This window comes from Miniopterus schreibersii, assembly GCF_964146895.1.
Source record: "Miniopterus schreibersii genome assembly, chromosome: 11".
NCBI classification, from domain to species: domain Eukaryota; kingdom Metazoa; phylum Chordata; class Mammalia; order Chiroptera; family Miniopteridae; genus Miniopterus; species Miniopterus schreibersii.
In genome coordinates this window covers 28737392-28755261 of record NC_138111.1, presented here as the reverse complement: position 1 = coordinate 28755261, position 17870 = coordinate 28737392, and positions in this window count along the sequence as shown.

Here is a 17870-nt window from a genome sequence, read left to right as displayed (position 1 = left end):
CACACAGCCACGTCTGAAGAGAAAGAAATGGTTGCAAGTGACCAAGGGAAATCGATTTATGAGAGACAGGAGATGGGTCCTCTTGAGGCTCTGAGTGTATAATAACTCTGAATACAAGTGACTTTGCTAAATTAAACTAGTGTCAGCTGAAATTACGGTAACGCAACAATCACTTTCATTTTAATCTAGTTTAAAATATTTGAAGTTTCTGCCTAAAAAACAAATAGTAAGCTTAAGAGAATACCTTCCAAATGATTCTGGGGAGATGAAACATTTAAAAATCTTTACCAATTGACCTCAATGCAGAGATATTTTTAAAACAAAAACTCTAAGCTCTGGGTCCCAGCTTCCTGCAGAATACCCCCCACACACACACACACACACACGCACACACACAACACCACACACACACCAGACACACACAAAACACCACATATTCATCACACACACTCCAAGCATACACACATACTACATATAATACACATCACAAACACATAACCCACATGCTACGCACTCACACACACATCACAGCACACACATATCCACCACCAAAAAATATACCGTAAATACACATACATACACCACACACCCACCATACATACACATGCACACCACGAAACGCCCATAACGACACACACATAGCATACTCAGCAAGTACACACAGCACACATACTAACAGTGACATGTGCTGCCTTTGCGTTTGATCCCCTCCCTGCATCCATTTCTGGCATAACTGCACCTTTCATTTTCAGTACGAACAGTACAACTCTGTAGGAGCAATTGTTTTAAACTTGAGAATGCCTGAATTAAATGACAATTTTAGTTCATTTTTTATAGTCAAAAATTCAGTGTACACTAACAAAAAGAAAAAGTATGGGGCTTCAAAAATGATGCTCTTAAGCTGACTAAATCACTGCAATTTTAAAATCTTGAATCTGCCATTAGGGGGGAAAGGAACCCTGTTTTGCAATCTGGCATACTCTCACGGTGACTTTCTTACTGTGACTCAGACCATAGATGCCTTGGGCAAATGTAAAAGAAAATAACCAGACCGATATGTGAAAAGAATTCCCATGATGCGGGAGCAGCTCTTTGGGCAGGTGACTCGAGCACTTCCAGCCTTCACTGACTTGGGGCTCCTCGGACTCCCAGGTCATGTTAAAAACACGTATATTTTTAACATATATGTATATATGTATATATAAATATGTATATATATTCTCATAATTGGGACGAGCTTCATAGGGCACCAGTGGAAAATAAGAGACAATTTTTAAACCTGCCCTGACCGCACTTCCTGTGTCCACTGAAAAACTCTCTTAAACCGATCAGCCTTTTATCTAATTCTTTATTCTCCCAATTAAAAACCTTATGGCTGCATGTGAGTGGCCTCAACTGCCTTCAAGCTTAGAGCTGGGGGGAATACGAGAGAAGAAAAGCAGGGCGTCAGGATTAATGAATGGGGGTGGGCGCAGGCCCTCCAGGAGGGGGTCGCGGGGGTGGGGGGCGGGAGGGAAGAGGCAGGACTCGGGGCACCGGCTGAGGAAAGCGGGCCATGCACTGACTCAGAAGCGTGTGCCCACTCTCCATATAATGCGGCCAAATTAGTTAATTAAATCCGCTTTGTGCCTTGCCTATATGAGTTTAGTTTACTCTGTAATTTGGGATTATCCATGACCACGTAATTATCTCACTCTATGACTCACTGCATTGTGTTTAAGTCCCAGGGGGCAAAACTGTTGAGAATTCTTTTTTTCTTATTCTACTCTCATAGAAGAAACCAGGTACATGTTTCTATATAAATGTTAATTACAGTTCACCTTAAGGAAGGTCTTGGAAGTTCACTGTGAATCGTTTACAACACTGAACAATGTCTGAGTGTTCATTATGCTCCTTCATAAAAACTACTATAAAATAACATTAAAATTTTTTTAATTAATCAATAAAAAATAAAATATTATACTTTATCTAAACAATATTTCATAAGTGTTAGAGGCAGTAAATTTTTTAAAGGGTTCATTGTGTTCACAGGAAAGGAACTAGCAGGATTTTTTTTAGTACAAGAAAAATTCTTATCTTCTCCTTGGGTGTCAGAAGCTGGAGAACAGTTAGTTCAATCAAAGCAAATGCATTTGTCTTGGAGATTTTTCTTGAACCTTCAAAATCTAGCTAACAAACACTTTACTGATAAGTTGACTTCTGTTCTTAAAAGGGGAAATTGCATTTCTGTTCTTATAATTCTCTTTCTTTCTAAAAAAGGATTTATGTGATTTACTTCCATACCCAAGTTGACACAATTTGAAAGTAACACATTTTCAAGGTACAGATAATTTCCATGCTCTGTAATCCATTACAGAGCATTAAATTTAGGGGGAAATTTCCATCATTTAACAAAATTTACACATCCCTGAATAGAAAAACAAAAAATGAGAACTCAATCCGTCATAAACATAAATATAAGTTTTAGAATCAGGACAGGGATACCCAATATTACAGCTATCATTTAACATTGCCTTTGGAGGATTTTGGCAAGTGGGGGTGAGGAAAAGGCAATAAAAAAAAAACAAGTATAACTATCAAAAAGGAGAAAGAATTATCACGATAGTCTATCTAAAAACTTCAGGCTATCAACTGCCAAACAATCAGAACATTCACTAAGGGGTAGTTACAAAATAATTCACTTTAATTAATTCTATTTTCCTATATATTACTAATTACTAATTTTCCTATTTATTAGCAATAAGCCAAAAATATGGTAATAAAAATATAAATCCCACTCTAATAGCAACAGGATCTCTTTACATATAATGAATAATCACTAAGACAAGCAAGAAATGCGGGGGCTATAGATTGAGAGAAAATTACAAAACTGCTTAAGACATAAAGAAGACTTGAATCAAACAGTTTTAAGGAAATTTCAGAAGTTGTACAACTGAAGTCCACAGAGGCCCACCGACACCCCATTTAAGGCCAAACCCGGTAACTTCGTGATGCCCAAACCTAGAGAACTGGGCTTCCCGCAGGAATCTAGTCACCAGTCATTGGACGATGGGAAGATATAACACCGAAGGCGTCACCAGGTCCATTTGCACCATGTTTCAATGGTAAAGCGACTTTGCACAAAAATATACAAACAAGTGGAGTTGGACTGTCTCTGCAGATTGCCAGGGTTCCTGAGGCAGTGGAAGCAACGTTTGCTGCTGTAAAGATACACCCCATTTTCGGAATAGCTGAACAAGATGAAATTGCTTTCTTGCTTATATAATAATAGTCCTGTCCGCTTGGGCCAAGAAGAAAGGGCAGGAGCCAGGCTGATGGGGGCCCTGCCAACTTCAACACATGGCTTTTCAGGGCACCCCGAACATCTAGGTCCCACGAGCGGATGGGAGAGAGAGAAGGGTGCTGTTTATGAACCAGATCGTCACTCCTGCTCCCACTCCCCTGGAGGCAGCTCAGTGTCGGCCCAGCCAGCTTCAAGGGCAGCTCAGTGACGGCCCAGCCAGCTTCAAGGGCAGCTCAGTCATGGCCCAGCCAGCTTCAAGGGCAGCTCAGTGACGGCCCAGCCAGCTTCAAGGGCAGCTCAGTCATGGCCCAGCCAGCTTCAAGGGCAGCTCAGTCATGGCCCAGCCAGCTTCAAGGGCAGCTCAGTCATGGCCCAGCCAGCTTCGAGGGCAGCTCAGTGACGGCCCAGCCAGCTTCGAGGGCAGCTCAGTGACGGCCCAGCCAGCTTCGAGGGCAGCTCAGTCATGGCCCAGCCAGCTTCGAGGGCAGCTCAGTCATGGCCCAGCCAGCTTCGAGGGCAGCTCAGTGACGGCCCAGCCAGCTTCAAGGGCAGCTCAGTCATGGCCCAGCCAGCTTCAAGGGCAGCTCAGTGACGGCCCAGCCAGCTTCGAGGGCAGCTCAGTCATGGCCCAGCCAGCTTCGAGGGCAGCTCAGTCATGGCCCAGCCAGCTTCGAGGGCAGCTCAGTGACGGCCCAGCCAGCTTCAAGGGCAGCTCAGTCATGGCCCAGCCAGCTTCAAGGGCAGCTCAGTGACGGCCCAGCCAGCTTCAAGGGCAGCTCAGTCATGGCCCAGCCAGCTTCAAGGGCGCCCGGGCTGGACTCACGTTGCTTCCCCACCCCGCTGAGAGAATGGACAACTGGGCTTACTCAAAAGGCAAAGAGGGAGCTGCCCAATTATCTTCTTCATCTAACCGAAGCTGTTTTTAAACATTTAATTTTTAAAATTTTACACATTTTTGATGACATTTCTCCTAAACTCCATGCCAATTTTCTTGTTTCAGCAGAGTGGGCAATAATGAGACTTGCCCTGTGGCTCAGGACCTTCATTATGAAGATGAGCTCTCTTCCGGGAACTGCCTTCGGGAACCCTTGAGGAACTGCTGATCCTGTACATCTAAAAGGCTCTGGATCACTATCTTTTTTTAAGCCCTTGGGTGTTTTGAAAATTTTTTTTTTTTTTTCTGAATCTTTCCTCAGAGTAGAACAGCACCTGTCACTTCTTGCTGCTGTCATCACCCAAGTTCCTAGCAGTTCATTTCCCCTCGGATGTCTCGCTTCTACTAAGGGTTTATACTAAGGCCTGAAAATTGTTTGTAAAGGAAAAGCAAGAAGCTGGCCCACTCCTGAGTAAAAAGTGTGAATTTCTATCACCTGGGCTTGTTAGTATTAATTTGGTTATCTAATATCCTTTTTGAATTTTTTTCTTCCAAGTTTTTAACTGCTTTCAGAAGTTTCAAATAAGCAGTTATGTTGGTTTAGGATATGATCCTAGAAAAGAGAAGACAATTATGCCTCAAAGAGAAACACTTTACAAAGGTTCTAAAATAAAACTAGAATAACAACTAACAAGGAAAGAAGTCCGTGACATGTTGTTAGGTAGAAAAAAGCAGGCTGCTAAATGGCATTTATGGTGTAATCCCATTTTTGTTAAAAAAAAAAAGCGTATGTTTGTATATGCATAGAAAAAAATCTGAAGGAATGGGGAGTAGCTATCTCTAGGTGTAGGACTACTGAGAAATTTTACTTACAATGTCATTTATTTATGTGTTTGACTATTTTACAGAAGTAAGGGTTTCCCTAAACATAAAAAACAATATTTAAAAATATAATTCACAATGTCTTCTCAGAGTATAAGCTCCTGAAAGACATGGATGACAGATGAACAGTCCTCTATATACTGCCTGTGGCCACAAATAAGGGGATTCTTAAAAAATGCTGATTTTTATAGACAAAAAAATCTTAAAGTTTTGAACTCAGGGTCAATCTCATAGACACGTAAGTTCCAGAAAAGTATTGATGACTTTCCCCTTGGAAGACTTCTGCCTGGAAATCTGTGGGATACCATATCAAGCAGAGTTTCAAGGGCCCATCAAAGCCCTGGCAAGCTTATAATACAAGAGCCACGCTCTAACCTATACCAGAATTATGTTGAAAATATACTTAACTAGGAAAGGATTCTGGATAACTATACTGTATCATAAGGGCTTTTCAGAATCTACTTCACTTTTCTAACAAATATGCTGACCATTTAGTGTGGAAAACCAACATACATGCAGTAGTTTTTTGTCTCCTGGCATACACTGAGGGGATCCCACAAGACACCCTTCTGCCCAGCATTTTCTCTCTACTCTGCATGAAACTCTATAAAACATGCACAAGTATTAAGACCTGGACTCCAGAATACTCCAGTTTAAATGAAAACATATTCAGTGGAAAAGTAATGTATCAATTAACTATACATTAGCCACAAGAGTGCTTAAGCTATTACCCCAAAATCATGGGCATGCAACAGGAAGTTTTTTTCTCATGTTCATAAGTTTGCAGGTCTCCTGGGACTGCTCAGCCTCAAATTCTGGGTATGGAAGAGGGTTGGGGTAGCTCTGCTTCACATGTCATCATTCCTCTGGGAATAGTGGAGAACCCAGGATGTGTTCATGGCAGTGAAGAAGCACAAGAGGGCCAGCCAAAACACATGAGCATACTTGAAGCTTCTGCTATCGTCATATCTGCTAACACCCCATTGACTAAAACAAATCATATGGCCCATCCCAACAGCAGTGGGAACGAAAAATATACTCCATATCTAGTGAGAGGAACCGCAAAGTCATATGGCAAAGGGCAGGGACACGGGGGTGGGAACAATAAGGCAATCTTTCAAAAGTAACACAACTTCACTGTTAACCAATAATTTGGTAACATTTCTGTGTTCATACTTAGTTGGTCTTGAAAGGAGGACACTAAGGAAATAGCACAGAAGAAAAGGGGGAAAGTGGAAACTAGAAAAGTGTAGTATTTTAGACATTGCCTAGGAAGGAGGAAGGGCTAGGGAGATGCCACAGTGGAGGTCCCTGGAAGAAGATATAATAAAGCAGAACATCCTCATGAATGGCATTCACTAATGAAAATTCGGAAAGAAAGGAAAACAATACAAGACAATAGGAAGAGATCGATAGGTGAAAGGTGAAAGAAATTCCCAGAGAAAATGTCACAGAGAAATGAACTGTTCAAGCATAATGTGTTTCTCCATTTGAAGTTGGCATTTCTTGTATAGCCACCCCTAGTCTATTACCTATGGCTTAAGATTTATAATCTGAAAGAGGTTGTAAACTCTTATAACAATCTCTCTGTAAGAAAAAAAGGGGGGGGGGGAGTGGCACATGCACATATGCAGATTTTTTTCAACCAGGCAGATCAGAAATTTCCTAGAATTTGAACCTTGAACATAGGGCCACAAAACCGAAAATGGTGAGGAGCCTCGCTCATCCTTCTGGTTGCCCTAAAGAGGCTGCCTGTCTCATGGTTGCTGCTTCCCAGGTCCTCAGAGCTGCTCCATATTGCTGAATCCTCTGGAGCCCCCCTCTTCCACATCTTCTTCAACTCTGTGAACCATCCCTTGATCCTACCCATAAGTATATTGTTGCTTAAGTTGAGTCAAAATTGATTTCTGTTGCTTTCAGTCAAAGAATTGTGTCAGGTCTGAGAGAGAAGGAGGAGGGGGGAGGGGAAAGGGAGGGAGAGGGAAAGAGAGGGAGAAAGGAGAGACTGCCTTCAAGCAAACAACAATGTATGCCTTTACTCAAGAATCTAGTGTCTAAAATTATTTCATGAAAATTACTGTTACTATGGCAACCTTTCAGTGTGTATTCAGTGACTTTATAATATATTAACACTTTAATGTAAACCAAACTGCATTGGCTTATTTGGCCTTGATTCCTTTTTAAATGGTTTGTCTCATGAAAGTTATCAGTTTCTAGTTCAAGATTAGCTGACTAAATGAGTAAATCTACTTTTCCTTCTAAAATTCCTATTGAAATAACACTATAAAGGAAAGTTCTCCAGCATTCTACACACACACACACACACACACACACACACACTCATATAATCCACTAGAGTCCCAGGTCTTGTCAGAATCTCACAGGGTTAATATTGTTAATATCCCTCTCATTAGTTGATAAATTAAAAACAATCAAAGTCAAAATCCTAATAAGATTTTAAAATAGAATTTGACAAGTTGAATAGGAAGCTCATCCATACAGGTACAACAAATTCGTTGGAATGTTAATCTGCACTTGGGAGTTTAATCTTGAAGTTGACTTGCTCCAAACATTTGGGAAATAAATTCACTAAAATCTTCACCTGACAATTACTTTCCACTTTAGAAACATAATAGTTTAGCCTGGCTGGGCGTGGCTCAGCGGTTGAGCATCAATGTAGGATCCAAGAGATCCCGATTCGATTCCAGGTCAGGGCACATGCCCGGGTTGCGGCTCGATCCCCAGAGGGGGGTGCAGGAGGCAGCCGATCAATGACTCTCTCATCAGTGATGTTTCTATCTCTTTCTCCCTCTCCCTTCCTCTCTCTGAAATCAATAAAGATATATATATATATTTTTTTTAAAGTGACTTGTTTTGTCAAGGATGTCTTATTTGGTCCTAAGACATATTTGGCATCTACCAAAATGATTCTTTTCTAAAGCCTGCTCGTTGTTGCATAGTTTCTTATCAGAAAGGAAACCAAGAATTCCAAAGAATAAATAGATTAAACCAATTCCACAGTTTCCTGTGAAAACAACTATTTGCCATAATCACCTTCGTTAGTGACTATCTACCAAGTGCTTTACCCTCATTTTTTCATTTAATGTTCACTGTAATCCTACAAGGTGACGTATTAGTGTCCCTGTTTTACTGGTGAGAAATCCTAAGGTCAGAGAAGTTGAACAACTTACCAAGTTGTTCTTACCAAGTGGTAGATCTGGGATTGAACCCAGTGACTCCAAAGCTTCTAGTGTGGCTTTCATCTGGGGTACAGGTCACTTTAGTTAACATGAGAGACTAAGAAAAATCAAGATTGGTCACTGAGGATAGAACAGGCACAGGTATGTCACTAGGAGGTGACTGAAAAGCCACTTTCAGACCGAGGGCCCTGGATTCCTGAGGCAATTATAGGCCCCCTTGCTCACAGCCCACCTCTGGGTGGTGCAGCGCCAGCAAGCAGCCGGTGAGCTGCACTCGCCTCGCTGTCTGGCATGATGCCCTTCCTGGGCAGAGCAGCCGCCAGCCGCTGTGGTCTCTCCTGTCTAGATCGTGCCAGGCCCAGGTCCCTGATGAGCAGCACCTGCGGGAGCCAGAACCTCCCTGAGCCTCCCACAACCCCAAACTCCAGGGAGGTCCCCACACCAGGATCCCACACCCCAGCTTGGGTCCCACACAGTCCAGGCAAGGTTCTGACCAGCCCACTACCATCAAGGGTGCCTCTTGTGGGTACGTGGGAGGAGGACTGGGGGTTACCTTCCTCCAGCCCCAGCCTTCTGGGACCCAGATCTCCCTCTGAGTCACCATCTCCCCTGTTCCCCACCTCCTCCAGCTGGAGCCCAGACAGGCAGCCTCCAGAACCACCACCAAGCCAAGGAACCCACAGAGCCCTCTCATGATGGATTCCTGTGGTGGTTCCTGTAGCTCCTCCCTCCCCCACCCCAACTCCAAGAGGAGAGGGGAGGGGAGGAAGAAGGGGGGTAAGAGCTTCACAGGTGGCTGGAGTTGCAGCCCCTTGCCCCCTCTCCCCAGTCTACCAACCTCCCCTTCCTGGGGGTTGTGGGCCACACCTGCCTGGTACCTTTTCCCAGGCAGGCCCTCCATCCTACCTCCATGAGAATTAAAACCCACGGTGCTGGGCACTTTAGATCTTTATTTCATTTGCTTCTTACAGGTTTAACCCCTAACTTAACAGCAAAGGAACCATGCTCAGAAAAGCCAGCCAGAGCAAGGAGGATCCAAACCGGCAAACCTGCTCAGTCCGCTCTCTGCCCTTTCCACCTCACCTCCCTCAGTGGCAGCGGAGTTTTTATAGGGTAGGCCATTTTAGTTATAATGTCCCCTTTCTCTGTTAACACGGTTAAAAGAGAATGCATTTGGGAAGCACAGGTGCTTTTCTGAAGGGGAATGAGGGTCCAGATAACATGCCCCAGCCTCAGAGTAATCCCTTCAACTCAGCCAGGCTTGGTCGTTCTCAACTTGCCTTCTAACATACTGTGACTCAAATTCAAGGCTCGGGAACCAGTCTGAGGGAGATGCGATATGTGGGTATGGAAGGAGACACCTGGGCATGGGGGAAGAGTTCTGTCTACTGACTGCCCTATCCCCCACTGTCAGTCCCCACCCTGGTCTGTGACACGACCACTCTGGGTTGTAAGTTCCTCAAGCAAGTGAAACTAAAGCCTCCTAGCTTTTGGCATTGCTATCAGGGGTGATGCCTGGCACAAAGAGAACCTTGGTACTGTTGATTTGGTGCCTCTATACCCAACAGGCCATATATCCTAGGCCCCAGCAGGAGGGAAAAATCTCATCTTGAAGAGACCAGTTTCTATTTCTCATGGCAAACCTAGCATGGGAATTACTTGTGTCTCCAAAGACCTCCCTGCCCTCACCGCTCACACACGTGGGCAGCTAATTCTTTCTGCGCCCATCTGCCTTTCACGGATGAGTTCCCATCTCTTTCTCAAAAAGTAGACACCACTCTAGTGTCCCTCCACCACCAGGAACTGAAAAACAAACTCTGCCTTTACAGAACACTGTGCTCAGCAGGTCGGCCTGGCTCCTGGAAATGCAAACTGGGGTTTTAAAAAGATGAAAAGATTCCTGGAGGATTTTGCCGTGTTTTGGAGAGTGCCTCTGGGCAGATCACACACTGTGACAAGTTCTTTCCAAATTGTGACATTTCAATCGTGCCTTCTACAAACAACCTACTTTTCACATTTAATATCCATGGTGGCTGCCCTTGTTCATTTTACCCAAAATCTTAAAGCGAGTTTGGGATTTGATACGGAAGCAAATGCACGGGTTTTCTGAACACCGCCCCCATTCCATGGTGCCTGGGAACCGGCAGACGGCACGGCAGGTGAGTGGCCTCTGCTGATGGTTACACTAGTTAGAAATAGTGAGCACATCCAGCCCAGGGAAGGCAACAGCTCCCAAATCCCATGGCCTTCCAGCTGTTAGAGAAAAAAATAAAAAACAGCTGGAGGAGGAGTGGCAGACTCACACTCTAGTCTCCCTAATTTCCATGGCTTTCTGTTAGCAATTGTATTCTTTTCCTTTGAAGTTTTTCTCTTTAATCATAGATTAAATTTAGATTCTCATTATCAGGGAAGCGGGACATTAAAAGGGGAGGAAAGAGATGTTTACCTCATATTTAAAATTTTCTCCATCGGGTAATGCTTTAAAATCCTTTAACTAAACCTTTGTATGTAAAAAACTGAATCTAGACACAGACCTTACACCTGTGGACGAAAAGGGGCCACATACTAAACCTGACAAGCTCAAGGCAGGACTTCATGGCGGCCTTGCAAACTCAGAGACCTAAAATAACCCCAAGTGATGGTCTGAAATTAAAACTTTTTAACTAAAAGCAGTCTATGGTGGGTAGTCATGCCCTAAGGGAGTATATTTCCTTCACAAAGGTTAAGTTTCACCTTAACTAAGCCCGTCAGTCGTCTTTTGCTTCTGAGATAACATACCAGATTAACACATGCCTTTGCAAAACAAAGTAATTTCCCCTTTTTCCAGGCCTTCAATGCACCTGGGCAGAGACCAGGAATCTTCTCATTGTTATTGATATCTTGTTAACTGTTGACTGTTAACTATCCAGTACCCACCTATGTAAAAGCAGTATGTGTCTATTATTTTACTTTTTATCCAGTTCCAGAGATTTCCCCATTTTGCTTCCTTCCACCTCCCTAATCTATCACCAATGGATTTGAAGTAACCCATTTACATCTCCCCCTTTAATTGTAATCTATAAAGCAAGGTGCAAAACTGCCATTCTCCGGAGCATTATCTCAATCCATTGAGGTTTTGGCTTCCTGGCAATAGTAGACAGTTTGGCTCAAATAAACTCACAAAATGTTCTTCACAGGTTTGAATAATTTCTTTTTCTTCTTTTTTTTTTTTTTTTAATATATCTTTATTGATTTCAGAGAGAGGAAAGGAGAGGGAGAGAGAGATAGAAACATCAATGATGAGAGAGTCATTGATCAAGCCCGCAACCGGGCATGTGCCCTGATCAGCAATCGAACCCAGATCGCCTGGATCCTAGGTCGATGCTCAAGCGCTGAGCCACGCCCGGCCGGGCTGAATGATTTCTTATGGTAACACATCTTTCACAAAAACTAAATCAAAATGGATCACAGACCTAAATGTAAAATACAAAACCATAAAACCCCTAGAAGATAACATGGGAAAAAATCTAGGTGACCTTGGGTTTGATGATGACTTTACAACGTTAAAAGCATGACCTATTGGGGGGTGGGGGTGGGGGGTGATAAATTGTACTTCATTAAAAGAAAAATCCTTTCACACTAACCACTGAGCCAAACCAGCTAGGGTGAGGGTCTCACCAACTTTAGAGTCTAATCTCCAAACCAAACAACCTCCCCTTATGAATTATTTTCTTACCTATACCCTGGTTGTCTCTCAAAGTTCTATCTTAATTGGGAGATCAGTTATACACTCATCAGTCTTATTTTTTTTTAATTATTTTATTTTGAAACACTGATTCTGAAACATAAAAGTTATATAAAACGTTTCAAAAAAGTTTGGGATTATAAAGGACAGATTAAGTATTAGTGTTCAAAGGCTGCCATCTGGTGGCCAAAGACAGTAACTTTTTAAAAATCACAGAAAAGATATGGAAAACCCCAATACCCCTCCATCACCTGGTTTGTTAGTAAAGATTGATCATCTGGAATTGTATGTGGGAAAATATTATCTGGAGCATTATGTGGGAAAATGTTAACATGTTTATCAAAATGTTTCCAAAAGCCAGATGCAGCTTCACCTGACAACACACTTGACAGTTAAATCCAGCTGCACCAGAAAGAGCTATGTTTTCTTTATGCTTTTAAAGTACGACACAAGGCTTCATTCACTCAATAGAATTTTATTGGGATCCTATTATGTTCCTGGTACACTGAAATTCATTGGGTACATGATGGAGAACAAAAGAAACAGACAGCATCTGTTCTTTAGAGAACCTCGTGGTCTCATGAGAAACAGGGTCCCCACCCTGTAAGGTTGAGTATTTGTGCCCTACACAGGCCTCCGCCTCGGAGGTGAGAGCCTAAAAGCTTATGCCTGCAGGGGGCACTCTTTTCTCATTCTCATTAAGGGGACATATGGTCTATCAGCTTCTCAAGTAGGGAGTTCAGATACCTTGAGTCTCTCCCCTAATTCATGACCAGCTGGAGGGATCACATTTTAGCATCTGACCTATTTCCTCCCCTTGCTCTGTCATGAATATTTCCCCCTTTACAGGTTCTTGAAAACAGAAGTAACAGTTCCCATTCCCTGGTCACTGGACAATTCTCTAAGAATACTTATGATGACAGTGGAAATGCTATCAGTAGCAGATAAGGATCCAACCCTCAACTGGCTTTTCAGGCGTCCCTCAAAGCCCCTTCCTCTGCCCTGGCCCTGGCCTCCTACCTCCAGAGTGCAGCCAAGGAAAGAACAGCAAAGGCTGGTGGTCTGCTGGTAAGCCAGGACATGGAGGTGCCCCAGGACCCTGGCAACTCCAACAAGAGTTGTAAGAGTATTTTCTATTGTTTCTGGAAAAGTTCCTCCAAAAAGCCCTTGGCCAGTAGCTAAGTATTCAGTTTATATAATAGTTTTCCCTCCAACCAAGGCAAACAGTACAGGTTGGGGGTGGGGACAGTGGGTTACACCAACTTTTCACTTGTAACTGCCAGAGGTCCAGGACTTTTCCTTCTTTTCAGTCTTAGATCCCATGACAACAGCATGGGGCCAAGGGAACTACCGGCATGTTGGGATGATGTATGCAGTCCGCATGAGTGATAAACATCAGTAGTTTTGCAAACTATCCCTCCCTGCTCCAGGTAATTCCAGTGAGGCCATCAGTCCCAAGGCACTCCTCAAGATGGTCCTGTTACTCACCCTGACCCAAGAGGAGTTTGATTTTTATTTTGACCCCAGAGGAAAAAGAACCAAGTTAACTGAAATACTTGCTGGAATGAAATACTTACTCCAAAGAAATGAAGCTTTTATAAGACAACAGAAGGTATGAGGAGGCTTGCTTGGTATGTTTACCTGAGGCTGTATACATAGGTGGGTTTTGTGTACTTTTCTCAATAAAACATTAATATTTTAAAAACCTTATTTTATAGGTTAAGTCATGGATGCATAGACTCTCTTGTGCTTTAGAGAACACATCTGCCAATTTTGGTCTAAGGGAAAAAAGGAGACCTTGAGAACAGAGCAACAGGAGCTAACCAGCGGAAGTTTGAAGGCTCGACTCTTACAGGGAGGGACTTGAAGTATAATCTAGTCCAAGGCCCTAGTTTTAAATGTGAGAAACCAAAGCTGGGAGGGAAAAAAAAAGGCTGCTTGAGAGAATTCTTGCTGGCGTTCAAGTTTGACAGAAGAAACTAGGATTGATGATTGCTGGACCACACAAGTACCTGGCCCTATAAGGTTCGTGCTTGTTTAATCCTCAGTCTGGGAGGTACATATTTTAGCTCCATTTGACAGATGATGAAATTGACACCAGAAAGGTTAAATGACCCCAGTGTCACACAGCTAACATGGAACAGAGCTGAGCCTCAAATACAAGCCTAAGTCCTTTTTTTTTTCCTACTCTACATTTAGATAAAAAAAATTATTAGAAGGCAGGACATAGAAGTGAATGGGACTTAGCAGTGCTGCCAATCCTTCGAACTTAAGATGTCAGTGCCTGAGAGCATCTGGGAAGAGTCAAGGAGAGGGCTTCAATAGAGGGCAAGACCTAGTTTAAATTGCTAAACAAGCCCCTTAAACTTCCATGTCCAAGCTGCCTTCTAAAAATTGAGGAAGTAGATGATCTCAAAATAAATTTGCAAAATAGAACAGGCAAAAGGAGTAGAGTGGTGAGTGGCCCAGAATCCTAGAGGTCTAAACTCCTTTCCCACTTCCCTGCCCTGATCAGTCCCTTCCCTGAGGTTTGGGTAGAGAGCAGCTTTGACAGAGGAACTCAGGCTTTTGAGTTATGTCACTGATTTTATGAGTCATTTGACAATTGCCTGTATAACGCTCACCCACTGGCCCCTCCCTGAGTCAGAAGCAGGAGAAGCCTAATCATTAGGAGACTCTAAAACCCAAAGCCCATTCTCTGACTGTAGAATTTGTTTGTTTGCTCTAAAAAAAAACAAAAACAAAAAAAAACCCACCAACTAACAGATTAAAATATAAATATCAGATTATTCCAATTAAGAGAGTCTAATGGACTTTGAGAGAGCTTTTCTCCAGCTCTGACTTAAGATGTGTTATTAACTGCTCAAGGTCTGTTCATGCTTTCATAGAAAGCACTCACTTGTTTCAGTTTCCAGTTCAGCTCTGTCACCAAAAGAACTTGATAAATTTGCCTTCTAGCTAGAGTTGAAGTGCCATCCATATTCCACTGCTTTGTTTTAATAAAACTGCTGCCTTGCCTGGCTATGATGGCGCCAAGATAAAAACGGACAATCCCTAATGAAGGAAATACTACAACCTGGTACCACAAATGTGATTTACATGTTTTTGGTCTATTTTTTTTTAAATATGTTTTTATTGATTTCAGAGAGAGGAAAGGAGAGGGAAAGAGATAGAAACATCAGTGATGAGAGTCATTGATCGGCTGCCTCCTGCACGCCCCCGACTGGGGATCAAGCCCACAACCCAGGCATGTGCCCTGACTGGGAATCGAACCGCAATCTCCTGGATCCTAGGTCCATGCTCAACCACTGAGCCATGCTTTCTCTTCTTTTGTCTATTTTTTAATGCCAGTATGCCCTGTACCTTGAGAAGATTCCACTCAGTTATCACACAGTGATAAATCTGATTAATAAGCAAAAAAAAGGTAATTTTTTCTGGTAATAATGTCAAAAATAGCCCGCCTGGCAGAGGGGTGGCCTGGGGCCTATATACCTTAACTCCTCATATCCTTTTTCTGGCCCCTCCAAGTCAATTTACATTTGCTCCTCTAGAAGAGCTATTATTCAAGGTCACTGAGTAATCTGGCTGAGCAAAGAATGTAGGGGTGGCCACTCACTCTTCCAATTTTCCCTTCATTACATCTCACATATTATTACACTATCTATGGCACAGTCTCTTCCTCAGTTGTAATTTCTTATCAAATATTCTCACTTTGATTTTAATATTGATATGTTAAACTATGTAACACTGTTGGTTAGGTAGAAATTTAAATTAAATGCTTTTGCAATACCTATTTTGAAACCGTTCACTGGGCACTTTATCTGGAGTTTGGTTAAATGTTCTGTAATTCTCAATTACATTGGCTGGGGCCTCAGAATAATCTGCCTTAGTGAATAGTAAAAGCTGCTAAAAGCTGTATTGGGTCTTCAGTACAGTTGTACTCTTAACATATTGTACCCAAGAAATATTGCCATTCCCATTGTCCTGGGTAACAGTCACGCTGCAGCTCATCTAGTTGTGCAGATGACTGGTGCTGTTCTCCCCAAGGCATTTGTTTTAGTAATACAGGTTCAAGGCCTTTTAGATAGCTTATGATGAGTCTGTCAGCCAGGGCTCCCAGACCCCTCAGACCTGCTGAGAAGTTGTCCTCCATTTCCCTAAGTGTGGTGGCTGAACTGGAGCCAGCGCCTCCTGGGCCTGAATTCCATCTCCAGCTAGAGGCCCCTAGGATGTGCACATACCAAAGAGCTGAGAGAGGAGCCCTGAGATCACAGGAGAGCATCCCAGAAACATCTTGGAGATGAAGTCTGTCCCCTAGCCTTCCACAGTAATCTCAGGCACCCGCTGAAATCCCAGACTCATGGTGGTGGCCTTTTTCTCCAGAGCAAAGATTCTTAAGTTGAGGTCCACAGACCCCTAGGGAGTCTATGGAAGCACTTCGGGTGCTTCATAAACTCCCTATTAAAGCATATAAGCTTCCTATTAATGTACTGTATATTAAATGTATATATATATATACACATTATTCTGGGGAGCAGGCTTCATAGGTTTCATCATATTTTTCTAAATATAATCCATGGAAGAACCTTAAGAGCTCTGTGGAAGTCTCCAAGTTGGGATTACAGGGACAGAGGTAGTTAGATTAATTCTGACACAGATGAGCCCTGAATCTCTGCTTTTCAACCACATCCAGTGTTTGTGACATTGTCAGATGCCAGGCTCTAGGAAATGTCCCTGAACCTGCAGAGACTTTTAATGACCATCCCAAGTATGGTCTGATCCCAGAAAGGACCATTTGTACCTGGATAGCTCAGAGACAGACCCAAAAGAGAAAAAATACATATGCTCTGAGTCTACGGCTAGCTGTGTTCATCATAGGTACAAGGCCACGCCTCTGGGACTGGCTTCTGGGCAGGAAGAGAAGATTGGAGCCATTGAAGAGAGGCAGTCAGCCGCTCCAGGCCTGGCTCCTAAGAGCCTGGGGCCAGAGGGCCTCCCCCAACCTCTGCAGAAAGGGAGAGCTGGTCCCTATTGCCAATCACTCTCCCTCATTCAATGTCCAAGGTCTCCCTGGATCCTGAAATAACACAGACCCTGCAGAGAGAAAAAAGGCCCACAACTGGCCCAGAAAGCCAACCAGAAAATGGTGTATATATCCTGGCAGGGTACAGCCTAATCTGGAAGCTTCAGAAATATAAGGTGCTTTGAAGCCAAGGGTTCATTTATGTTGTGGTTCTCAAACTTTAGTATAAATAAAAACCATCCTGAATGTGTTTTACAATACAGATTCGTAGGCCCAAGGGACTGTGATTCAGTAGTTCTAGGGTAGAGCCCAGGTGTTTACATACTTTTTAAAAGGAAACTAGTAATTCTGATCTCGGGAGTCCATGGAGTATACCCTTAGAGACAGTTTCCAGGGGCTCTAAGGCATCAGATGTGGAGAGGAGGAAAGAGCAGTCCCTCCTTCCCAATCCCCACTGAAGCTTCCAGTTACCATTTATTTAGTCCTCTATACAAGATACTGTACTTAATCTTCTACATAAACTATTTTACTTAATCCCTTATAATCCTGAAGTTCAGAGATAGTAACTTGTGCAAGATCCCTCAGCTGAGTACCAGAGCCAGGACTGGGATCTGAATCTAGAGTCTGTTCTTAACCAGTAAGCCCGGGATTTTGAAAAGAGTTTCAGTGCCTACTGCCTGATGACAGCAGAGAAGCTGTGAAGCCACATCCCCTCTGCAGCTGGGCTGGGGGAGAGCCCCACAGGCACAGGGTAAGTAGGCAACTATTGCAGGAGAGGAAGCAGATGCTCAGGCAGGGTAGAGCCAGAAGGGAGGAGCTACGGTAGCTGGGCTAATGAAGTAAGGACTACATTCCTGGAGTGCAAGACAAAGGACAGAGATGAA